This window comes from Sapajus apella, unplaced genomic scaffold, assembly GCF_009761245.1.
Source record: "Sapajus apella isolate SASKATOON/1434 unplaced genomic scaffold, GSC_monkey_1.0 scaffold118, whole genome shotgun sequence".
NCBI lineage: Eukaryota > Metazoa > Chordata > Mammalia > Primates > Cebidae > Sapajus > Sapajus apella.
The window spans coordinates 4,619,502-4,645,942 of record NW_022437058.1 but is presented as its reverse complement, the minus strand read 5'-3'; the positions used below and the strand labels follow the sequence as shown (position 1 = coordinate 4,645,942).

At 40.8% G+C, this 26,441-nt stretch overlaps 1 protein-coding gene and 2 pseudogenes across 9 annotated transcripts in view; 1 reads left to right on the top strand and 2 right to left on the bottom strand.

The window, feature by feature from the left end:
- The window catches only part of MFSD14B (major facilitator superfamily domain containing 14B), a 98,581-nt gene that overhangs the window by 2,150 nt on the left and 69,990 nt on the right, over nt 1-26,441 (top strand). For 2 of the 8 annotated variants that reach the window (XM_032260516.1, XM_032260512.1), the window contains exon 1: nt 6,464-7,381. The exons of 2 other annotated variants lie outside the window; for them this stretch is intronic. The gene's annotated coding sequence lies outside the window, so the exon portion shown is untranslated. Of the gene's footprint in view, nt 1-5,533; nt 6,211-6,463; nt 7,386-24,679; nt 24,699-26,441 lie in introns of those variants that run through there. 4 more of the 8 variants (XM_032260513.1, XM_032260517.1, XM_032260518.1 and 1 more) reach the window with 4 other exon arrangements.
- Nucleotides 8,290-9,186, bottom strand: LOC116538240 (annotated as a pseudogene). The gene has a single exon (XR_004263570.1). The product of XR_004263570.1 is annotated as a 40S ribosomal protein S4, X isoform-like (transcript).
- LOC116538260 lies at nt 24,966-25,858 on the bottom strand (annotated as a pseudogene).

The window sequence follows — 26,441 nt, the reverse complement described above, 5'->3', positions numbered from 1 at the left end:
ATCTTCTGACTGTGATTAAAGGAGTAGTTGTCTCCCATTTCCTAGTGTAGACAGGAACTACACCCCAAATTAAATTTGCTAAATTTGTGTGCTTAAGAGCAGAAACTTTTGAGGGTTGTTTACTCAAGGAAACCTAGACTCAGTTTATTCCCCAATTCTTTCTCCATTGGGTCCTGATGGTAGCCTACTTTTGGGCGCAGGTAGGTTTCTTCCTGGTCTTTCCTCTTTGAGAACAAATGGAGTTAATGTTAATAAACTGTGATGAATACTGAGTTTTCTTGGTGTTTGCTGAAGTGAGAAGACTAGCATGAGCAGGTAGCAGTGTTTTTCTGAGTGTGTAGACATTGGGAGAACAGTGAATGCTTTTAATCACATATGTTTGTGTCATATGCTTTTACTCCCAAATTATGCATTTTTTCTGTTTGCAGTTTCTAATGTCACCTCCAGGTGCTGTGTCCTATAGTCCCCTATGACTTGATTTTATTTTAATTTGTTGGAATTTCCTTACAGCTTGGTTCCAGTGACACTTATGATTTCAGGTTCTTAGATACTGCTAGTAATCACAGGCAAGTCTGTCCCTCTGACAACTTTTTGTTGTTGTTGTTTTCTGTTTTTTGTTTTTGAGATAGGGTCTTGCTCTGTCATCCAGCCTGGGATGCAGTGACCGATCATGGGTCACTGCCACCTTAAATTCTTGGGCTCAAGCAGTTCTCTCAACCTCAGCCTCCTGAGTAGCTGGAACTACAGATGTGTGCCACCATGCCTCGCTTTTTTTGTTTGTTTGTTTTTAATTTTTTTTATATAGAGATGGAGTCTTGCTTTGTTTCTCAGGCTGGTCTCAAACTTCTGGGCTCAAGTGATCTTCCTGTCTCAGCCTCCCAGAGTGTTGGGATTACAGGTTTGAGCCACTGTTCCTGGCCTGACAACTTTTTTCCACCTTGTTTGGCAAAGACGTATATTGACTAGAAAAAAGATACTGGCAAAGAGATGTAATAATATGAAAAATAAGGAAGAATCCAGTATTTACTCCAAGAGGTCATTTTATTCTAGAAAAGGGAGGTATGTGTTAGCTGTTGGCATTGCTGTAAAGGAATACCTGAAGCTGGGGAATTTATCGAGAAAAGAGATTCTTAGGCTGGGCGTGGTGGCTCACACCTGTAATCCTAGCACTTTGGGAGGCTGAGGCAGCAGGATTGCCAGAGCCCAGGAGTTTGAGACCAGCCTGGGAAACATAGTGACACCATGTCTTTAAAAAAAATAAAATAAGTTGCCAAACTAATTATTTTAAAAGTAATTATACAGTTTTACATTGCAACAAGCACTGTTTGATAATTCAAGTTCATCCATGTCCTTACCAACACCTGGCCAATTTTAGCCCTTCTAATCGGTCTTTAGTGATGTCTCATTGTTCTTTTAATTTGTGCTTCTCTATGGCTAGTGGTATTCAGTATTTTTTTTTTTTTTTTTTTTTTTTAAAGCATGGTCTCACTTTGGTTGCCCAGGCTGGAGTGCAGTGGGACCATCTTGTCTCACTGATTGAGTACCTGGGATTACAGCCCAGACCTCCTGGGCACAGGTAATTCTCCCACCTCAGCCTCTCGAGTAGCCTGGGACTACAGGCTTATGCCACCATGCCCAGCTAATCTTTTAAATTTTTTGTAGAGATGGGGTCTTGCTGTGTTGCCCAGACTAGTCTCAAGCTCCAAGATTCAAGTAGTCCTCCCGCCTCAACCTCCCAAAGTGCTGGGATTACAGCTGTGAGCCACCATGCCCATCCTCCCTAAGCTTATATGCCATCTGTATATCCCTTTTGGCAAAATATCTGTTCTTGTCTTTCGGCTATTTTTGTTGTTGTTGTTGTTGTTATTGGTTGGTTGTTTTCTTGTATTTGAGTTTTGACTGTTCTTTATACATTTGGGATGCAAGTCCCTTGTCAAATGGTTTGCAAATCCATTCTCTCTAGTCTGTGGTTCATCTTTTCATTCTCTCAGCAGTGTATTGAAGAACAGGAGTTTTAAATTTTGATGAAATTTATCAGTTTCTTTTATAGATCAGGATTTTGGTTTCATATTTAAGAAATTGTTGCCTAATCCCAAATCATAGGAACTTCTTTCTATATTTTTGGAAGTTTTACAGTTTTAGGTTTTACAATTGGGTTTCTGTTCCATTTTGGTTAAATTTTTTAGATGGTGTAAGATATGGACGGAAATTATTTGCTTATGGATAATCAGTTGTTCATTTGCTGAAAATATGAAAATACCTTTTTCTTCACTGAGTTGCTTTTGTATGACAAAATCAGTTGTCCATATATCAATCAGTCTCTGAACTCTATTCTGTTTCTTCGATGTATTTGTCTTTACGTAAGTACCATGCAGTCTTGATTACTGGAGGTTTATAAGACTTCAAAACTAGCAGAGTTAGTCTCCTAATCTTGTTATTTTTGAAAGTTGTTTTAGTGATTCTGGGTCTTTGCATTTTAGAATTAGCCTGGTAGTTTTCACAAAAAAGCTTTTTGGGACTTTCATTGGTATTCCATTGCCCCGAAGATCTGTTTGGGAAAAATTGATCAAGTCTTCTGATGCATGAATGTAGTATCTCTCCATTTATTTTAGATCTGCAATTTCTTTTCAGCTGAGTTTTGTAGTTTTCAGTTGACACGTCTTTCCCATCTTTTGTCAGATGATTCCATTTCATATTTCTTGACGTTATTGTAAATGGTATCACTACATAAATAAATTTTTTTAATTTAAATTCAAAATTGTTTGTTGCCAGTATATAGAAAAACGTTGATTTTTTTAAAAAAATTGTTTAATTGTGGTAACATACACATAGCAAAAAAGTTACCATTATAACCATTCTTAGTGTAGACTTTAGTAGTGTTAATATATTTACGTTGTTGTGCAGTTGATTTCCAGAACTTTTTTTTCCAAACAAATTCTATACCCGTGAAACAACTTTCCATTTTTTGCCACCCCCCCATTCCCTGACAACCACCGCCCCCTTTCTGTTCCTGTGAGTTTGACTATGTTAGACACCTCATATACATGGAATCATATGGTATTTTATCTTTTTGTAGTTGACTTATTTCACCTAGCATAATGTCCTCAAGGTTTGCCCAGGCTGGAGTGCAGTGGCATGATCATGGCTCACTGGAGCCTCAACCTCTCCAGGCTCAGGTGATCCTCCCACCTCAGCCTCCCAAGTAGCTGGGACTATAGGCATACCAAGCACGCCCAGCTAATTTTTGTATTTTTTGTGGAGTCATGGTTTTGCCATATTATCCAGGGTGATCTCAAACTTCTGGGCTCAAGTGATCCACTCGTGTTGGCCTCCCAAAGTGCTGGGATTATAGGCATAAGCCAGCCTCTTTGCCCATTTTTAAAGTGGGTTATTTGCTTTTTGTGTTTATTGTTAAGTTGTAAAAGTTCTTTATGCATATATTCTGGATATTAACTCCCTGCTGTGGTGTCAGTGTCTCACGTTGCAACTTAATCGCCATTGTAATAGTATTAAGAGGTGGGACTGCCAGGGTTATTCAAAGATAATAGTAAAAATAAAAATGGGAACTTTAAGAAATGATTAGGCTATGAGAACCCTGCCCTTAATTAATGGATTAATGCAGTGAGTTTTGTTATCCTGGGCATAGATTCCTTGTAAAATAATGAGTTTGTCTCCCTTTTGTCTCTTTTTTGTCTTTCTGCCTTCTCCCATGGGATAACACAACTAGAAGGCACTGGCCAGATGCCGTTTTCTCTGTCTTGAACTTCTCATCCCCCAGAACAGTGAGCCAATAAATTTCTTTTCATTATAAATTACTCAGTCTGTGGTATTCTATTGTAGCAGCACAAAATGGACTGAGACACTCCATTATCAGATAGATGATTTGCAAATTTTCTCCCATTCTGTAGGTTACCATTTATTTATTTTTTTTAATTTTTTTTTTTCACGGATGGTGACGGGGGCACCCAAGGGGGACCCGAGCTGTGGCCGCTGCCACCCTCCCTTTTAATTCCACTGATTGTGTCCTTTGATGCACAGAAGTTTTAAATTCTCATAAAGTCCAGTGTGTCTATTTTTACTTTGTTGCTTGGGTTTTTAATGTCGTATCCTAGAAATCACTGCCAAATTCATACCATGAAGCTTTTGCCCTATGTTTTCTTTTAAGAGTTTTATAGTTTTAAGTTTAATGATGGGTCTTTGGTTCATTTTAAAAGTTTGTAGTTTGAGGAAGCCCAACTTCTCTCTCTCTTTTCTTGTAGTTTTAGTGTCATATGCAAGAATCTATTACTAAATCCAAGATTTATCTCTGTTTTATGTTTTTTAGCTCTTATATGTAAGCCATTAATCCCTTTGAGTTAATTTTCATATATGGTGTGAAGTAGGGTTCCAGCTTTATTCTTTTCATGTGAAAAATTAGTTGCTGCAACACCATTTGTTCAAGAGACCATTCTTTTCTGGCACTCTTAAGTTGGCCATACATGGCTTATTCCTGAAATTTTCTTTTCTATTCAATTGGTATATGTCTATCCTTATGCCAGTACCACACTGTTTTGATCACTGTAGCTTTGCAGTTTTGAAATCAGGAAGTGTGCATTTTCCAATTTTGTGATTTTTCAAGATTGTTTTGGCTGTTTGGTGTCCTTTGCAATTCCACGAGAATTTGAAGTGATCCTTAATTCTTTTTTTCTTTTGAGATGGAGCTCACTCTGTCACCCAGGCTGCAGTGTAGTGGCGGGATCTCAGCTCACTGCAGCCTCCGCTGTCTCGCTCTGTCACCAGGCTGGAGTGTAGTGGTACAGTCTCAGCTGACTGCAACCTCCACCTCCTGGGTTTAGGTGATTCTGCTGCCTCAGCCTCTCGAGTAGCTGGGACTACAGGCGTGTGCCACCATGCCCAGCTAATCTTTGTATTTGTAATAGAGATGGGGTTTCACCATGTTGGCCAGGATGGTCTTGATCTCCTGACTCGTAATCCACCCGCCTCGGCCTCCCAAAGTGCTGGGATTACAGGCGTGAGGCACTGCACCCGGCCCCAACTAATTTTTGTATTTTTAGTAGCGGTGGGGTTTTGCCGTGTTGGCCAGGCTGGTCTTGAACTCCCGACCTCAGGAGTCAAGATTCCCCCGCCTCGGCCTCCCAAAGTGCTGGGATTACAGGCGCGAGCCACTGCACCCAGCTGATCCTTAATTCTTCATGAGGACCTCCCTTTTATTCTTTGCTTATTTTTTTTTAGAAGGTCTTGGTCTGTTGCCCAGGCTGTAGTGCAGTGGTATGATCGCAGCTCACTGTAATCTCAAACTCCTGGGCTTTTCTGTTTCTGCAGAAAAATCATTGAGAGTTTGATAGGGATTGCATTGAATCTATAAAAGACATCGAATAGTATTGATAGCTTAGTGATAGTAAGTCTTCCTTCCTGTGGACATAAATGTCTCTTTATTTAGGTGAAATTTGTTTTTGGTAATGATTTGTAGTTTTCAGTGTATAAGTCTTTCACTTCCTTGGTTAAGTTTATTTTTAGGTATTTTTTTCTTTTAGATGCTATTGAAAATGAAATTACTCAATTTCATGTATGTATAGAACATATCATTATGTTTTTGTATCATTTTTCTGCATTGTCTGATCTGCAGTTAGCTTATTAGGCACATTTGAAGCAGTACTCATTGTAGGACTAATTATTCTCCACTATTCAGGCACGGTTTTCCTGATTTGTACTCAGCACCATGCGAGTGAAATAAGTTTTTTAAGCATGGATGGTGGAAACCTGTATAGGCTTAGAGTGACATCTGGCCAGATGTGCATACTGTTGGGATGTTTTTCCCCTGGTTTTCGATAATTACCTCACATTCATGTGCTTATCAGTACCCTGCTGAATTCTTGAAGTGGGTCTTCTGCAGATCTCTGGACTCCTTATCTCTTCTCTCTCCATTTCTCTGTTCTGCCTTGGTCTCCATTGGCTCTCACTTTCATGTCAGTTCAGGAAGTTGTCCTCCAGGTTTTGCCTGGATTCTTCCTACCAGTGGAGAAGCCTGGAATCTGTATCACGCAGTAAACTTGGATAATAGTACAACTGAGCCTCTCTCTCCTGATTTTCAGGGATCTCTGTCCTTCATCGCCTGGCATCCAGTGTGTCTTGCTTGTCTAAAGCAGGGGGGTAATTTTTATTGCTGTATTTTGGCCTGAAGGAGAAATGCCTCTCTTTATTTGTTAATATGTCCTACTTGGGACATAGAACTTTTAGTAGTCTTTTCAAATAAACCAACTTTTGGCATTTACAAAAACCCTATTTTTAAATTTTTTGTTTCTTTAATGTCTATTGTTTAGCTGTTTTTTTCCATTCTGTTAAAGATTGATTTTGTAGCTCTTTATTGAGATGGATGAAAAACTCGGCTTTTCAGACTCTTTTTCTACTATCCACTTACATTAATTTTAAGTGAATAATTATCTTCTCTCTTGCTTAAAAGTTTCTTCCTCTTATAAAATCAGTATTTCAATATGAATGTTACTATTTTGCCCCAGTGGTTTTCTACCTTTTCTTTTTTTTCCCACATTGGCCCTGGGCCATCCTCTCAATATTTTTATGGAGAACACTATCATGTCTACTGTGACATTCATTAAGGTGGGAGGGAAGGGGCACTTCCTAGGAAAGGCACTATGTATGTTGTAAAAAAAAGTTTTCTCCCTCACTGTCTTCATTTTCCTATGCTTCCTACACCCCTTTCTGCACTTTCTTCTTTTGAAATCTGTTCTAGAAATCATATTAATATTATTTATATACAGTATTAGACCTTTTCAGTGAGGCAGAGTAACTAAGCATCTAAAAACCTAGATGTTTTCCTGCCTTTTAAATTTAATCTTCTTAAATTAAGCAAGTGTATCTTATTTCACTCACCCGGTCTTTCTAGAAATTTTTTTAGAATTCATGAATATTATTATAATGTTCTAAGGAATGTGATATGCTTTTATTGACTATGACTAATTAATTCTCATGATAGCTTTGAAGTAGGTGATAGAGCAGTGCATGATTTAATGGTGAGAAACATGAGTGCATGGAGTTAAATTGATTTGCTGAAAGTGACCAGGCTGACTGAACAATAGAGCTGGGACTTTCCTCAGCTCTGTTCTCAAACCTAATTTTTATTTGATGACAGCTCAATTCCTTCTGTTGCCTATATAGTCAGTTTTGTTTTTTGCATTCAACAGCAGAGGAAGGAAAAAGACTCCTGAGTTATCTGAGCATTGTTTTTTGTTGTCATTTGTGTGCTGTCACAGAGTTAGGCATTGTCATGTAGTTACTCCATGCCTAAATAGCTCTACTGCTCTACATTGTCTATTGTTAAATTAGGTCAAGCCACGAGGAGATCTGAAGAAAACCTGAAAATTCTGTGGGTAATCTGCTTCTTGATAATTACTATACATCCGACTAATTGTTCCTATTTGAAAATAGCAAAAGATTTTGAATTTTACATGATAGTAGTACTTTGTGCATAGATCTTAAAAGTACTTAAATAAGTGAAAGTATCTTCTCTTTTGTACATACTGTAGAAGAGCATCTCTTAGTACTGTGATGCAGTAGAAGTACAGAAACTTCATTTAAGATCTGTAGCATGGTAATAAGTTCCCTGAAGAAAAATAGTGGCTTTATATTTTAAATTCTTAGCTTCTGACATGTGAGTATCATGGGTCATGAAAAAAGAGTCATAAGATGGTATGTAGTGAAATGTGGAGATTATTTTTAGCATTAGGTATCTTGAATACTGCTTTAGAGAAATATTCAGTTCTTAAATTACCATTCTTTTGTAATATACTCCTTGGGCGGATAACTTATGGAGGCCAGACAGTTAATATACACTGAAAAAAAGCCCCTACCCTTGACCTGGCAGTCATTCTTCAAGGAACTTACTGTAAGGCACTATTGGGACAAGACCACGAGGTATATTTGTAAGATATGTATGTATTTATTGTATATATATATTCATGAAAGATTGTAATTTGAAAAGGACTTAGTGAAACAATTGTGGCACATCCATGATATGGAGTACTAAGCTGCCATTAAAAGTGATGAAATGACTATGCCTATTGATATGAATATGGTGAATATGTTCTTATGTAAATTGGCTACACAACTGTTTTATCACATTAAAAGTACATTTATATATTTGCATGGAAAAATGTTTGGAAGCGTTTATACCAAACTTAAAAACACTAGTGATCATTGCTGGTATTGAGATTTTTGTTGATTTTATTTTTATTTTTATTTTTATTTTTTATTTTTTTTTTATTTTTTTTTTGCTATTAATCATGCCACATGATTTTTAATTACGCATAAAGATCTATCATATCACCCAGGGACCATTTCACCCACTGCTCTGTTTGGCTGCCAGTCTTTTGTCTCTCTCTTCAGCAATGGTGAGGCGGATACCCTTTCCTCGGGGAAGAGAAATCCATGGTTTGTTGCCCTTGCCAATAACAAAAATATTGGAAAGTCGAGTGGCAAAGCTGTTGCCATTGGCATCTTTCACATGAACCACATCGAAAGATCCAGGGTGCCTCTCTCTGTTGGTAATCACACCAGTTCTTCCCAGGTTAGCACCCCCAGTCACCATACACAGGTTACCAGTGTCAAACTTGATGAAATCAGTAATCTTGCCAGTTTCCAAATCAATCTGAATGGTATCATTCACCTTGATGAGGGGATCAGGGTAGCGGATGGTGCGAGCATCATGAGTCACCAGATGAGGGATTCCTTTTGTGCCCACAAAGATTTTTCGTACTTTGCACAATTTGTACTTGGCCTCCTCAGGTGTAATAACGATGTACAGCAAAGCGACCCTTGGTGTCATAGATCAGACGGAAATTCTCTCCCGTCTTGTCAATGCTGATGACATCCATGAAACCAGCAGGGTAGGTTATATCAGTTCGGACTTTGCCATCGATCTTAATGAACCGCTGCATGCAAATCTTCTTTACTTCATCTCCTGTCAGGGCATACTTAAGTCTGTTCCTTAGGAAAATGATGAGGGGGAGACACTCTCTCAACTTGTGAGGACCGGTGGATGGACGAGGAGCAAACACACCGGTCAATTTATCCAGCATCCAATGCTTTGGAGCTGCCACCCGCTTCAGATGCTTCTTGGGACCACGAGCCATGGCTGCGTTAGGCAAGGAAAGAGCTTTATTTTTATTTTTATTTTATTTTATTTTTTTTTTTGAGACGGAGTTTCACTCTTGTTACCCAGGCTGGAGTGCAATGGCGCGATCTTGGCTCACCGCAACCTCCGCCTCCTGGGTTCAGGCAATTCTCCTGCCTCAGCCTCCCGAGTAGCTGGGATTACAGGCACGCACCACCATGCCCAGCTAATTTTTTGTATTTTTAGTAGAGACGGGGTTTCACCATGTTGACCAGGATGGTCTCGATCTCTTGACCTCGTGATCCACCCGCCTCGGCCTCCCAAAGTGCTGGGATTACAGGCTTGAGCCACCGCGCCCGGCTGCCTGTTTCTTTATTTTCACTTATACATTTTCTACTAACCATGTATGAGTTACAAAGCCAAAAGTAAAAAATTAAAAGATCAATGGAAAGGATACATGAATACTGGAAGTCATACACACCATTGCCTCACAGACTTCTGGTTCGAAGCGTTTGGGTTGCCTCAAGTTCCTTCCTGTTTTCTGACCTATCTTTCCTCCTTCCTCATTGCCTGTCTAAGGATCTCCCTTTTGTGTGAGTTGATCCTGCTCACAGATACATATGCACTAGAGGCTGTAAGGGGCCGTAGACACCAGTCCTAGTTTTCTCAGTTTATGTATGAAAGCACTAAAGGCCAGAAAATTGGTTAAAGACAGGAAGCTGTTAATAGCAGCAGAACCAGGAATAGAACTCAAATTTCCTTACTTCTACTTGAGAATTTTTTCCCTATTATGTGAGCTCTTCATAAGTATGGTGATCAGACATCTCAGTTTGCCTTTTGTCTACACTTAGTTTTTTTTTGTTTTTTTTTTTTTTTGAGACAGAGTCTTACTCTGTCGCTCAGGCTGGAGTGCGGTGGTGGAATCTTGGCTCACTGCAACCTCCACCTCCCGCATTCAAGTAATTCTCTTGCCTCAGTCTCCCGAGTAGCTGAGACTACAAGTGTATGCCACCATGACCAGCTAATTTTTGTAATTTTTTTTTCAGTAGAGACAAGACTTCCCCATGTTGGCCAGGCTGGTCTCAAACTCCTGACCTCAAGCAATCTGCCCGCCTCGGCCTCCTAAATTACTGGTATCACAAGTGTGAGCCACTGCGCCCAGCCTATGCTTAATTCTTAATAAGGACCCCCTTTTATTCCTTACTTATTTGAGACAAGATCTTGCCCTGTTACCGAGGCTGGAGTGCAGTGGTATGATAATGGCTCTCTTTAGCCTCAAACTCCTGGGCTCAAGTGATGCTCTCACCTCACCCTCTGGAGTAGCTAGGACTATAGGTGTGCACCACTATGCCTGGCTAATTTATTAATTTTTTTCTAGAGACAGGTGTCTCACTGTGTTGCCCAGGCTAGTCTTGAACTCTTGGCCTTAGGCAGTACTACCACCTCAGCCTCCCAAAGTGCTGGGATTACAGGCATGAACCACCATGCCTGACATCTCTTTTTCTCTTAAAAGTGTCTCATTTGTGTGATAAATGTTTACCAGGTTAAGGGAAACAGGCATAATGGAAAGTGTCTTACAGACTAACCCTGTAACTGGGATCCATTGATAGAAATTGGAATAGTTAGAAGGAAAGGCAGGTTGTAGAGTAAGATGCTTTTCATATGTTGAATTGAAGGTGTTTGCCAGGACATCTAAGTCATTATTTTCTAATCAGTAAAAGTAGCTGAGACATGTTGAGAGAGATATGTTTGTGAGCTTTCTTTGTTTGGAGATGGTAGTTGAAGCTGCATTAAGACATTCCATTCATTTTTAATCTTTTGGGGGAGGATTAGTGAGCTCAGTTTATGAAGATTGAGAAAATGTGTTACCTGGTATGATATGCATGCCTGAGGACACGTGTTGATCCCATATATGGGTGTGCACATATGACTGCTTTGATTTTTGTCTAGTGTAGACATGCTTGAACATTTATGTTTTGAAATATGTAATAATACTGGGCGCTGTTGCTCACGCCTATAACCCCAGCACTTTGAGAGCCTGAGGCTGGCAGATCACAAGGTCAGGAGTTTGAGACCAGTCTGACCAACATGGTGAAACCCCCTCTCTACTAAAAAAAAATAGCTGAGTGTGGTGGCGTGCACCTGTAGTCCCAGCGGAGGCTGAGGCAGGAGAACTGCTGGAACCTGGGAGGCAGAGGTTGCAGTGAGCCGAGATCATGCCACTGCACTCCAACCTGGGTGACAGAGTGAGACTCCGTCTCAAAAAAAAAAAAAAAAAAAAAAAGTGTAGTACTTTGTTACATTATTTTTTTTTTTCTTCTCCTTTATGTCACAGATCATGAAGCAATGTTTTTTTATAGTGGCTGGAAAGCATTGAGTGGTACTGATACATGCAAGGCTGGTTGATGAAGAGACCAGTCTCTAGGAATTAGGAGCACCTCAATTCAAATGCTGCCTGTGTAACTATGCATAGCTTATCACTTTTTTCTTCCCAAGTTTAGACAAGTTTGATCCTGGGAACAGTGAGAAACTATGCTCATGATTGTTCTTCAGGAGGATTTATCTGATGCAGTGCCTGAGTGTGGAGAGATATGAGTTAAGTGATTGATAAGGAGGCAAAACCTTAGGAGAAAGGAGCTTCTGGACCAGGGTCTTGACCTAGTAGATAAAGATTGGCTGGGTGTGGGGGCTCACACCTGTAATCCCAGTACTTTGGGAGGCAGATACAGGAAGATTGCTTGAGCCCCAGCTTAGGCAACATAAACTCTTGTCTCTACCAAAAACAAAACAAAATAAAAATAAACAAAAAAAAAAAACCAAAGCTGAGCTTTGGTGGTGTGTGTCTGTAGTCCTAGCTGTTCGGGAGGTAGAAGGATCACGCGAGCCTGGGAGGATGAGGCTGCAGTGAGCTGTGATTAGGCCACTGCTCTCCAGCCTGTGCAACAGAGTGAGACCCTGTTTGAAAAAGAGGAAAAAGAAAAGCGATTAATGTGAGAGGTGTTAAGGAACTAATAGAGGAGCTAGAAGCATATTGAATTTTGGGGAATGAGAAAAAGTAATAAGGTGAAAAATGAGTACAGTACTATCACTAGAGAAGTCAGGAGGAGAAATTGATTACTATGATTAAGTTTTATTTTGCTGACTTTAAGAGTGCTAACTGACCCTGGATGTGAGCTCTAAAAAATACTTTGGCTGGACACAGCAGATCACCTGAGATCAGGTGTTTGAGACCAGCCTGGCCAACATGGTGAAACTCCATGTCTACTAAATATACAAAAAAAATTAGCCAGGCATGCTGGCGGGCACCTGTAGTCCCAGCTACTCGGGAGGCTGAGGCAGGAGAGTTCCTTGAACCTGGGTGGTGGAGGTTGCAGAGAGCCAAGATCATGCCACTGCACTCCAGTCTGGGCAACAGAGCGAGACTCCGTTTCAAAAAAAAAAAACTAGAGACAACTCCCTAAATTGCCCAGGCTGGTTTTGAACCCCTGGGCTCCAGTGATCCTCCTGCTTTGGTTTCTCAACGTGTTGGGATTATAGGCATGAGCCATTGCTCCTCCCCCCCCCCTTTTCTTTTTTCCATGCATGTATTTTTGAGGCTGGATGTTGAGGAAATCAGAGACAGGAATCAGGGAGAGATGTTGGGGGTAGAGACACTGGTTATTTGCATCAAAGTTGTAGTGTCAACTGAGCGGATAAGATTGAAAGAGCAGGAGATTGAGGGGTGAGAGAACGGTACTCTAAAGAAACTCTTGGGAATGCTGACATTTCTGATATTTTGCTCTCCTGATACTCACTGGCAATCCTTGTTGTTGATACTTGTTCTTGATCCTTCCCAGTGGTGGGCTATTTTCAGCATTCAGGCTATACATGCCTTGAACATTCTCTTAACTGTAGCTCCACCCCACCTCCTCAAGACTCCTTAGACTGCCTTAGGGGAAGATTATAGCTATTGCTAAATGGGTGATATCTGTCTCAAGATCTTCAATTGAACTGTAAGATTGCAGTATAGCAGGAGTATTTCCTTTGTATTTAAAAGCAATTTTAAGTTAAGATTTCACAGTGATCAGCTTTGGTATTTCCTCCCATCTTACTAGATTTTGCTTTATAGGAAAGGTCATATTTTGTGTCTGGGACTAATAACATGAACTAATAAAATAACATTAAAATTAGTTCATGAAAAGCCAGTGATTAATTCTCTTACTGAAGTGGTTATGTTGTCTGTCTGTTAGCCGCTGAGCTCTTCCTTGGCCATCCATGTGGAATTAGAAAGCAGGCTGAGCCAAGGAGGAGGAACAGCCATGATACTGCATGTCCAGGGAAATGACACTCTATCTCCTTTTGCTTCCATGTTGCTTCCAAGTTGCTGATATATACTGTGTATTGTGATCTTTGAGTTGGCAATCATGTGTGGGAACAAGTTCCAACCTTATCTTTTTTTGGTGGTTACTGGATGACCTGATTGATTGAGAAAAGCCATGTGCCCTAGTTCATCTGAACTTTTCAGGTCATATTGAGAAAGTAGGTGGAGGGGTTGGTGTAGAGTACACTTTTGCCCAAGTACACAGTAGCAGGCTAGAACTCCTTAGTGTGGAGAACAGGGTTAGTGGTCAAGTGAAGGTCTGCAGTTTGCTTTGCCTGAGGAACTAGCTGCATCTGACGCCTGTCACTTACTCAGGTTGCTGCAATGCAGGCTGCCTGCCATATGTTTGTGCTGATTCTGTTTGTGGAAAAATTTGGACTGCATAATTAAAGTAATGTAATACAGTGATTAGTAGCACGTTCTCTGGATGTGTGTGACTATCTTGGTGGAATACCAGCTCATGCACTTACTATGTGAGTTGGGAAAGTTACTTAAATTCACTGCATCTGAGTTTTGTCATCTATGAAATTGGGATAATAATAGTTCCTATCTCAAAAGGTTGTAGTGAGGATAAAATGAAGGTATGAGTATATAATGTGCTTTGATTAGGGCCTGGCATAATATCTGTTGCTGCTACTATTGCTGCTGTTACAGGATAATTATAATTTTTGCCCAGATATTGCTTAAGGATCTTTGTAATATACTCAATAACCTTTGTCCTTTTCCTTCAGAGTGTGTATTTCCATTTATAATTTTACAGTCCATGTAATGAGAGTGAGGATCGAATCCTGTTGCTCACCATTGTCCCCAACACCTAGCTGGTATAGTTGAGATCAACAAATGTGTGTTAGTTGAATGAATCGTTTGGAGTTGAGTATTCTCAGTCTTAAAGAATGTTGGATGTATACACCTACTGTGTACCCACAAAAATGAAAAATAAAGCATCTTAGTAGAGATAGGAATATTTACAAAAACAGTTCTTGGCATCTTAGTTTGCATTTATTTGGGTGGTAGTAAATTTTTGAAAAGTTGTGAAAAGCAGTTATTTTGTAAATCTTTTTTTTATTTTTTTATTTTTTTTTTGAGATGAAGTCTCGCTCTATCCCCGGGCTGGAGTGCAATGGCACAATCTTGGCTCACTGCAACCTCTCCACCTCTGGGGTTCAAGCAATTCTCCTGCCTCAGCCTCCCAAGTAGCTAGGACTACAGGCATCTGCCACCACACCTGGCTAATTTTTGTATTTTTAGTAGAGATGGGGTTTCATCATGTTGGCCAGGATGGTCTCGATCTCTTGACCTCGTGATCCACCTGCTTTAACCTCCCCAAATGCTGGGGTTACAGGTGTGGGCCACCTCACCCGGCCCTATTTTGTAAATATTTAATGAATGCAGCTTAGTCTATCCAATGAGATACGCATGTCGTTTATTCAACTGTTTAACATACTGCTGAGAAAATTTTTATAAATTTTGTAGAAAAGTCATTTTATCTGTAGGGATAACCAGTAAAATTCTTTTTTTCTGCTTGTATTCCAATAGTATTATTATTAGGTAGCGGGGAGAAATTGCAGAGTCTTCAGGTATAGTCATTTGTTTGGTTTTTAAAATGGTTCATCTTAGTTATCCTTATGTTTATATAAAAACTTTCAGTTAAAACTTTTTGTTTGTTTGTGTTTTCATTCAAGATGGGGTCTCACTCTGTCACCCAGGTTGGAGTGTGGCAGCAGGATTTCACTCACTGCAATCTCCACCTCCCAGGCTCAAGCAATCCTCTCACCTCAGCCTCCTGAGTAGCTGGAACCACAGGCACTTGTCACCAGGCCCAGCTAATTTTTGTGTATTTAGTAGAGATGGGGTTTCACTAGATTGCCCAGGCCGGTCTTGAACTCCTAAGCTCAAGCAATCTGCCTCCCTTTGCCTCCCATAGTGCTGGGATTACAGGTGTGAGCCACTGCCCAGATAAAGAATTTTTTGGATGGAACATTTACTAGCCAGCTAGATATAAATGATATAGGAAAAAGTAGCAAATGTGTGACTTACTAAGATATTGGCAGCTGATGATGAAACATGTTTTATATATGTCTTCACTAGTAATCCAGAAATAACTGAGTCTCGTGGTAGTACTTTTTTTATTTTTTATTTTTATTTTTTGAGACAGAGTCTTGCTGTGTCACCCAGGCTGGAGTACAGTGGTGCTTTCTCAGCTCACTGCAACCTCTGCCTCCTAGGTTCAAGTGATTTTCCTGCCTCAGCCTCCCCAGTAGCTGGGACTACAGGCGTGTGCCACCACACTCGGCTAATTTTTATACTTTTAGTAGAGATGGAGTTTCACCATGTTGGCCAGGCTAGTCTTGAACTCCTGACCTCAAGTGATCCGCCCACCTTGGCCCCTGCTTAGGAAAGTCATGGGATGTTAGCAGCTTCTCAGATAATACGTTATGTGGGTATATTTGTGATATGCCCATGTAATTGGTATTTGTGAACTCCCCATTGTATTCTATTTATTCAAAGTGGGGTTGGTGCCAGGTGCAGTGGCCCATACCTGTAATCCTACCGCTTTGGAAGGCCGAGGCATATGGATTGCCTGAGCTCAGGAGTTTGAGTCCAGCCTAGGCAACATGCTGAAACCCCATCTCTACTAAAATATAAAAATTAGCCAGGTGTGGTGGTGTGTGCCTTTAGTTTCAGCTGCTGGGAAAGCTGAGGCATGAAAACTGCTTGAACCCGGGAGGCGGAGGTTGCAGTGAGGCAGGACCACACCATTGCACTCTAGCCAGAGTAACAGAGGGAGACTGTCTTCAAAAAAATAAATAAATAAAATAAAAACAAAGTGGGGTTGGTAAACTTTTTTTGTAAGGGACCTGATAATAAATGTTACAGGGTTTTTTGTTCATATATTAATCAGCTATGCCAGTATAGCACAAAAGCAGCCATAGACAATATGTAAATAAATGAGCATTGCTAAATATCAGTGAAACTTTATAAAAATAGGCAGTGGACTAGATTTGGACTGTGGGCTATAGTTAGCTAACCCCTCCTCTTATATTTAATAGTACTACTTTTTCCTCTGTCCCTTTCTTTTTCTCCTTCAGGATATTTTTATATTCTCGTCCATTTACTTTTTAAAATAAGACTTTTTTTAAGGAATAGCTTTATATCCACAGAAAAATTGCAGATAGCATAGAGTTTTTCTATGCTCCATACCCATATTCCCCATTACTGACATCTTATATTGGTATGGTACATTTGTCAAATTAACGAACCTATGTCCATACATTATTATTAGCTAAAACCAGCCGGGCTCAGTGGCTCACACCTGTAATCCCAGCACTTTGGGAGGCTGAGGCCAGAGGATCACTTGAAGCCAGTAGTTCAAGAGCAGCTTGGGTGTAGCTCTTAAAACAAACAAAAATGACCAGGCATGGTGGTGTGTGCCTGTAGTCCCAGCTACAGAAAAAAACCAAACAAACAAAAAAACAAATCCACCACCAAAAAAAAAAAAGAAAAAAAAAAAAACCCTAAAGTCCATACATACTTTATTGAGATTTCTTGTATTTTATCAAATGCTCATCTTCTGTTCCAGTATTTCATGCAGGCTACTACATTACATTTAGTTGTTGTGTCTTCTTGGGCTTCTCTGCACTGTGACAGTTTCCTGGGTTCTTCTTGTTTCTGATGTCCTGGACAGTCTTAAGGAGAACTCATCAGGTGTTTTGTATAATGTCTCTCACTTGAGATTAATCTTGATGTTTTTCTCATGATTAGAATGGAATTATGGGTGTTTGAGAAGAAGCCCATAGAGGTGAAGTACCATTTTCTTTATGTCGTGTCAACACTATGTTACTGTTGATAACCTTGATCACCTGCTGAGGTGCTGTTTATCAGAGTTCTCCACTGTAAAGTTGCTCTTCTACCCCCGTTTCTATGCTGTACGCTTTGGAAGGAAGTCACTTTGTGCAGTCCATACTTTCCGAATGAGTAGTTATACTCCACCTTCTTGGGGGCAAAGTATCTGCATAAATTACTGGAATTCTTCTGCATGGGAGATCTGGCTATTTTTTCCCATTTGTTTATTTAATCATTTTATCAATATGAACTCATAGATACTTATTTTGTACTTTGGATTATCCCCAAATCCAATATTGCTTTATTTTCTTGTTCAGATTGTTCTAGCTTTGGCCATTGGGAGTGCTTTGATGTATATACTCCCTTTTTTTTTTTTTTTTTTTTTAACCCTTATATTTCCAGACCAAACTGAGGGTCGGGCTGCTGTTTTTCATGGCCCAATAATGAGATGCGGATGAACTGGGGAGGAAGAGAGTTTTTATTTTTGCAGTGGGTTACAGGGAGAATGAATGCCTGGAAGTTATTGCCCGACCAACTCTATATTACAAAGTTTTCTAGAGCTTATATACCTTCTAAGTTATATGTCTACCTGTAAGTGTTCATTCATCTAAAGACATAAGTGATTAACTTCTTTTAGTTCATAACTAAGGTCTGAGTCTTGAAGACCTTCCTATGGAGCCTTAGTAAACTTACTTAATATAAATGGGTCCAAGTGCTGGGGTGATTACCCTTATGTTGTCTCCTGCTAAAACACGGAGGTTTGAGGAGTGCCTTCCCTACCCTAATAAACTTGTTTGAGGAGGCCTGATGAGTTTCTTCAAGACCCACAGTAAAACCTCTTTAATCCTAAGTGGGTCCTATTAAGAATTCCTGCATTATTTTGTCATGCTTTAAGGCCCAGCAAAGGCCTAGCAAAACTCTTGATGGACTTTTGTTACGTTCCAGCCTTAGCATAAGGGCACTGGCTCTTTTTTTGTTTTTGTTTTTTCTTTGAGACAGAGTCTTGCTCTGTCTCCCAGGCTGAAGTGCAATGGCGCAATCTCGGCTCACTGCAACCTCTCTGCCTCCTGAGTCCAAGCGATTCTCCTGCCTCAGCCTCCAGAGTAGCTGGAATTACAGGTGCCTGCCACCATGCCAGGCTAATTTTTTGGTATTTTTAGTAGAGACAGGGTTTCACTATTTTGGCCAGGCTGGTCTCGAACTCCTGACCTCAGGTGATCCTCCCACCTCGGCCTCCCAGAGTACTAGGATTACAGGTATGAGCCATTGTACCTGGCCAGCTCTTTCAGCTTTTAATATTTAACCTAACTACTCAGTGTGTACAGAAAACAGCTGTTTTGGAGGCCTGAATTAGTGAGACCTGGCCTGCCACTCTTATATTCTGGGATTACAAGATACTCCATGCTCCTCTTACATATTTCCAAAATTAGCTGTTTCTCCAAGGAGCCCCATTTTTTTTTTTTTTTTTAATTTGAGAATGGCATTTGAAACCAAGATATCACACTAGACGTGCTTACTGCTGTTGAGTTTCTAGGGTGTCGTTTCTTATAGGCTCTTTCAGCTAATCTTTTTGTATTTTTAGTAGAGACGTGACTTCTCCATGTTGATCAGGCTGGTCTCAAACTCCTGACCTCAGGTGATCCTCCGCCTCAGCCTCCCAAAGTGCTGGGATTACAGGCATGGGCCACTGCACCCAGCCGGAGAAAAAGCCTTTTTATTTGGGTGTTATCCACTGAAGAGAATGGGAGATCAGTTTTGAGGTCATTCTTCTCTACCAACTAAAATGGGGGAATTTATGTATGAAAACAGGAATGTAACTATGTGTAAGGAAAACAGCAATTAGGGAAGGGATAAGGAAGCAGTCCTGACCAATGAGGTTGGAAAGAGGTGTATAAGATCTCATTGTCAGAATGATGATTTGGTGAATTTCAGTCCCTTACTTGATGGTCCATTTCCTGAAGAATGAACTCGCTGGAGATAAATAATAAGTTTTAGGTTTTAAAACTGGAAGGGTCAGTTTCTGTGTTTATTCAAATACCTGTTAATATAATTTCTGTGGGGGAAATTGGGCCAGTTTCATTTATGCATAGCTTTTTTGCCTTCAGTCTTAATAGACTCTGCTATTTCCCAAAGTTACTTGGATCACTACTTTTCCCCTTACCGCTTTAGTGAGGTCATTTCATGTGTTTTCACTACAATTAGATCGTTTTGCTATATTCTGCATTCCATCCTAGGACTCCTCAACTCTGAAATGTTTTCTAGAAATTAGCATGTACTGAAGATCACTCTTGTTTTCTGAAGTTCTGCTGGTTTTGAAAAATGTATGGTGTCATTTACCTACCATTAAAATATCATACAGAACAGTTTTATTGCCTGAAAGTCTCCTGTGCTTCATCCATTTAACCCTACCCTCCCAACTCCAGCTACTGATCTGGTACTATCTATAGTTTTGCTTTTTCCAGAATGTCCATTAAATGGTATCTTACACTTTGTAGCCTTTCAGACTTGCTTCTTTTAAATTAGCAATATGCATTTCAGATCCATCCTTCTAACAATCTCATTGTTTTAATTTGCATTTTAAAATGATAGTAACACACAATGAACATCTTTTCATACGCATATTTGCCATCTGTATATCATTTTGAGTAGACTGTTGTGATCCTGTCACCTCTCCCTCCTTTTCTTATTTACAGTCAGGGGATTTATTACCTCATTTAACAAGAAATCTGATGGAAAGAAATCTGATGGTCCTGGACTTTTGCATCAAGGACCAGGTTCTTTCCATCTTCGGTGTGTTGATTTGTTTGGCTCTCATAGTCTCAAGATGGCTGCCATAGTTCTGTTACAGGAAAGGGGTCCTGATCCAGACCTCAATTCCTGGATGGACCTTGAGCAAGAAAGAATTCAGGGAGTCCATAGAGTAAAGTGAAAGCAAGTTTTATTAGGAAAGTAGAGGAATAAAAGAATGGCTACTCCGTAGACCGAGCAGTCCCTAGGGCTGCTGGTTGCCCATTTTTATGGTTATTTCTTCATTATATGCTAAACAAAGGGTGGATTATTCATGCCTCCCCTTTTTAGACCTTATAGGGTAAGTTCCTGACATTGCCATGGCATTTGTAAACTGTCATGATGCTGATGGGAGTATAGCAGTGAGGATGACCAGAGGTCACCCTGTCTTATTTTTGGTAGGTTTTAGCTGGCTTCTTTACTGCAAAGACCTGTTCTGTCAGCAAGGTCTTTATGACCTGTATCTTGTGCCCACCTCCTGTCTTCATCCTGTGACCTAGAATTCCTTAACCGTCTGGGAGTACAGCCCAGTAGGTTTCAGCCTCATTTACCCAGCTCCTATTTAAGATGGAGTTGCTCTGGTTCACATGCCTCTGACAGTTGTAGGCTTCACATACAGTAAAGTATGTCCAGAGGCAGAAGAAGAATCTCTGCTCTTTTTTTTCTCTATTGCATTTGAAAGATTGAGGTATATTTATGTACCATAGAGTTGATCATTTAAAAGTGTACAATTCCAGGGTTTTTTTTTGTATATTCACAATGTTGTAGAACTATCACTACTTCCAGAACATTTTCACCTTCCCAAAAAGAGTCCCTATATTCATTGTCACTATCTGTCTTGCTGTTTTCTCAGATCATTGCCCCCCCCCCACCCTTTTTTTAAATGATAGTACTTGGCCTGAACATTTGCTCATTTTTAAATTGGGTTGTTGTCATATTAGTGACTTGTAAGAGCTCTTTCTATGTTCTTGATTCAAGTTCCTTATCAGATAAGGTTTTTGCAAGTATTTTCTTCCAATATGTGGCTTATCTTTTCATTCTCTTAACAGTGCCTTTGCAGAGTAGAGGATTTTAATTTTAGTGAAGTCCAGTATATCAACCATTTCTTGCATGTGCCGTGACTTTAGTCTTGTATCTACAGACTCATCTTGAAACCACGTGACCAAGGTCACTTATATTTTCTCCTGATAATCCTCTAGAAGCTAATAGTTTTCCATTTTATTTTTAGATCCATGATATGTTTTGAGTTACTTATTTTAGTGTATATACATAACATGGTTTTTAAAGTTTCAGTTCAGTAGCATTAAGTACATTTTCATTGTTGTGTACTCATTATAACTGTCCGTCTCTAGAACTTTGTCATCATCCCAAACTGAACTCTGCCCATTAAGCAATAACTCCGTAGCCCCTGGTAGTCACTATTCTACTTTCTGTTTATGAAGTTAATTACTCTAGGTACCTCATATAAGTGAAATTATGCAGTAATTTGATTTTTTGTGACTTTCTTTCTTTCTTTTTTTTTTTTTTTTTTTGAGATGGAGTTTCGCCCTTGTTGCCCAGGCTGGAGTGCGATGGCACCATCTCAGCTTATTGCAACCTCTGCTTCCTGCCTTCTGGTTCAAGCGATTCTCCTGCCTCAGCCACCTGAGAAGCTGGGATTACAGGTGCCTGCCACCATGCCTGGCTAATTTTTTTGTATTTTAGTAGAGACTGAGTTTCACTATGTTGGTGGCCAGGCTTGTCTCAAACTCCTGACCTCAGGTGATCCACCCATCTCAGCCTCCCAAAGTGCTGAGATTACAGGTGTGAGCCACCGTGCCCAGCCGTGACTGGCTTGTTTCACTTACCGCAATGTCTTTAAGGTTTATCCATATTGTGAGAGTCAGTTTCCTTCTTTTTCAAGGTCGAATGGTATTCCATTGTATACATGTACCATATTTTGTTTAAACATTCATAAGTTGATGAACACTTGGGTTGCTTCTACTGTTTGGCAATTGTGAAGAATGCCGCTGTGAGTTTGGGTATATAAAAATCTGTTCAAGTCCCTGCTGTTGTTTCTTTTGACTATATACCCAGAGGTGGAATTGCTGGGTCATGGAGTAATTCTATTTTTAATTTTTTGAGCACCTGCCAAACTGTTTTCCATAGGGGCTGCACCATTTTGCCTTCTTACCAAGAATGTGTAACTTCTAATTTTTTCACGTCCTTGCCATTACTCACTTTCTCATTTAAGAAAACAATCACAGCTGCTGTAGTCTGAATGTGTCTCCCAAAATTCATGTGTTGGGAACTTAATTCCCAATGCAGCAGTATTGGGAGGTGGACCTTTGGAGAGGGGTTTATGTCACGAGGGCTACACCATTAGCAGTGGATTAATGCGGCTATAAAAAGGGCTTATGGGAGAGGGCTCACCCTCTTTTGCCCTTCCATCTTATGCCTTGTGAGGATACTGTAAGAATGTCCACCCGTGATGCTAACACGTTGGTTTGGACTTCCCAGCCTCCAAAACTATGAAGAAATAAGCTTCTGTTAACTACCCAGTCTCAAGTATCCTGTTATAGCCACACAAAACAGTTTAAGACAGTAGCCATCCTAATGGGTATGCGATGATATCTCATTATGGTTTTAATTTGTATTTTCCTAATGATTCATGATGTGTATCTTTTCTTTCCCCCCTCCCCCTTTCCCTCCCTCCCTCCCTTCCTCCCTTCCTTCCTTTTTCCCAATGATTCATGATGTATATCTTTTCTCCTCTCTGCTTCTTTCCTTCCTTCCTTCCTCCCTTCCTGACTTCCTGACTTCCTTCCTTTTTCTTTTTTTCTTTGACAGAGTTTTGCTCTGTCTCTCAGGCTGGAGTACAGTGGTGCAATCTTGGCTCACTGCAGCCTCCGCCTCCCAGGTTCAAGCAGTTCTCCTGCTTCAGCCTCCGGAGTAGCTGAGAACACAGGCATGCCCCACCATGCCTGGCTAATGTTTGCATTTTTGCTAGAGACAGAGTTTGATCATGTTGGCCAGACTGGTCTCGAATTCCTGATCTCAAGTGATTTGCCTGCCTCGGCCTCTCAAAGTGCTGGGATTACATACACGAGCCACCGTGCCCAGCTGATGTGTTATCTTTTAATGTGCTTCTTGGCCATTTGTGTATCTCTTTTACAGAGGTCTATTCAGTTTCCTTGCTCATTTTTAATTGGGTTGTTATTTCGTCTGTGAGTTGTAAAAGTTTATTATATATTCTAGATATTAATCTCTTATCAGATATGTGATTTGCATATATTTTCTGCCATTCTGTAGGTTGCCTTTTCACTCTGTTGATAGTGTCCTTTGATATACTAAGGTTTTTCATTTTAATGGTTTGATTTATGTATTTTTTCCTTTGTTGTCTGGTATTTTGGTGCCATATCCAAGAATTCAGTGCCACATCCAATACCATGAAGGTTTTCCTCCATATTTTCTTCTAAGAGTTTCATAGTTTTTGCTTTTATGTTTAGATTTTTGGTCCATTTTGAGTTAATTTTTATATATGGTTTAGGGTAGGGATCCAACTTCGTTCTTTTTAATGTGGATGTCCAGTTTTTCCATCACCATTTGCTGAAAGACTGTCCTTTCTTCCTTACTCATTAAATGGTCTTGGTACCCTTGTTGCATATTATTTGTGATACATATGTGAGTATTTACTTCTGGGCTTTTTACTTCTAGGCTATTTATTTATTTGAGATGGAGTTTCACTCTTGTTGCCCAGGCTGGAGTGCAATGGCACCATCTTGGCTCACCACAACATCTGCCTCCTGGGTTCAAGTGATTCTCCTGCCTCAGCCTTCTGAGGAGCTGGGATTACAGGCATGTGCCACTGTGCCCGGTTAATTAATTAATTTATTTATTTTTGGGTAGAGACAGGGTTTCTCCATGTTGGTCAGGCTGATCTCAAACTCCTGACCTCAGGTGATCCTACCTGCCTCGGCCTCCCAAAAGTGCTGGGATTACAGGTGTGGGCCACTGTGCCTGGCCTTTATTTTCTAAAAAGACTGGGCTTTGCCATGTTTACCCGGCTGGACTTGAACTCCTGGGCTCAAGTGATTCTCCTGTCACAGCTTCCTCAGTAGGTAAAAATACAGCCACACACCACCATACCTGCTTGGGCTTTTTATTCCATTGGTTTATATGTCTGTTTTTATGCCAGAACCACACTGTTTTTATTACCTTATGTTTATAGTAAGTTCTGAATTCAGAAAGTGTGATGTCTTTAACTTTTTTTCATTTTCAATATTGTTTTGGTTACTTGGAGTCCCTTAAGATTCTATTTAAATTTTAGGATAGAGTTTTCTACTTTTGCAAAAAGCATCATTGGGATTTTGATGTGGCTGGCATTGAATCTGCAGATCAGTTTTGGTAACAATAATATCTTAACTATATTAAGTCTTTAAATCCATGAACTTGGGATGTCTTTATGTTTATTTATACCTTCTTTAGTTTCTTTCAGCAGTGTCTTATAGTTTTAAGCATACAAATTGTTCACCATCTTGGTTAAATTTATTTCTAAGCTCAAGCTGTCTTTCCTGCCTTGGCCTCTCCAAACACTAGGAGGTGTGTGAACCACTGCACTCAGCCTAACTTGAATTTTGGCTTTCTTTTCTTTTCTCTTTTCTTTTTTCTTTTCTCTTTCTTTTTCATTCCTTCTCTTCTCTTCTTTCTCTTCTCTTTCCCTCCCTCCCTCCCTCCCTCCCTCCTTCCTTCCTTTTGGAGGGGGCGGAGGGAGATAGGTTTTATTTCAGGTACTGGAGAGCTGTGGGCCCTACTCCTCCCCTAGAATGCTGCCAGGGTTGGGGGATGAGCCCTGGCAGGGGTCAGTGCTTAGAACAGGAAAGGGATGATGGGCATGCACAGGGGCAGGTAGTCCCAGAACTCCTTCAGTTAGCTGCGGGTGCCTGCCCTTGGTCCAGAGGTCATCTGGCTGAAGCCCACCAGGGAGAACAGGGCCACTGGGAGACACTCATTATGGTGAAGCCAATCCAGGACTCCACCTCATAGGTGTAGTTGGAACAGAACACCAGCAGGAAGAGCAACGTGGTGGGGTTCTTGGTGGGGTGTGGATCTTCCAGGTCTTGGACTCGCAAGCCACAGGTCCCACTGGGCCATGTGGATTGAGAAGTTGCCGAGCTTGCAAATCACAAAGATGGCAAGCACTAGTTTCACCTGCTGAGCTCCATAGATAGGGGGCATAGAGAGGGTGGTTGATGTAATAGGCCATCCACGCCGCAAAGCCCCAGTAGCAGGTGCAGTTCTTGAAGGTGTTGCACAAAGGCATCTTGCCATGGGAGAAGCGGTGCACGAAGAGCTCTCCAGCAGGCACTTGACGTAGTGGAATGAGTGACAGATGCAAGCGAGGTGCACCACAGTGTGCCAACTGGATGCGAAGTCATATCTGTGGCCATAGATGAAGGTCACTCGGAAGTAGACGAGCAGGTAGATGAAAAAGGGCTCCGCGTACTGTGTTAGGAAGACCGTCACCCAACAGATCAGCCTCTACTTCTGGCCCCAGGTCCCAGAAGTAGAGTGTGGCTGTGGTGCCTGTGGGCAGCTTCTGCAGAACATTCTCATCCTTCAGGGACTTGCCCTTGGGGTCCAGGCAGAGGGACTGTGTGGGTCTTGGTGAAGGGATTCTTGATCTCCATGATGGTGGCGTGGGGCTCCATCTTGTCCAGGAAACACAGTTTCTCCCTGTCATTGCATTCAGAATCTCCACCTCATAGCGTTTCATGGCTCCCTCCCATGGTGGCTACCATTTGCGGCTGCTGCGCTTACCTGCATGTGACACAGGACAGGGCCTCTAACCATTGATTGGTTTTTATGGGTAAACTGTTCTTACATTCTTGGAATAAATTTTCTTGGTTATGGTGTGTAACCATACTAAACTATTTAATAAACTGTTGAATTTGGTTTGCTAATATTTTGTTGAGGGTTTTTGCATCAATGTGCATAAGGAAAATTGGTCTGTAATTTTCTTTCCTTTTTTTTTTTTTTTTTGAAATGGAGTCTCACTCTGTTGCCCAGGCTGGAATGCAGTGGCACCAGCAACCTCGGCCCTCTGGGTGCAAGCTATTCTCCTGCCTCAGCCTCCTGAGTAGCTGCAATTACAGTTGAGCACGACCGCACCCGGCTAATTTTTGTATTTTTAGTAGATACCAGGGTTTCACCATGTTGGTCAGGCTGATCTCGAACTCCTAACCCAGTGATCCACTCACCACCCACCCCCCAGCCTCCCAAAGTGCTGGGATTACAGGCCTGAGCCACCACGACCGGCCATGTAGTTTTCTTGTAGTGTCTTCG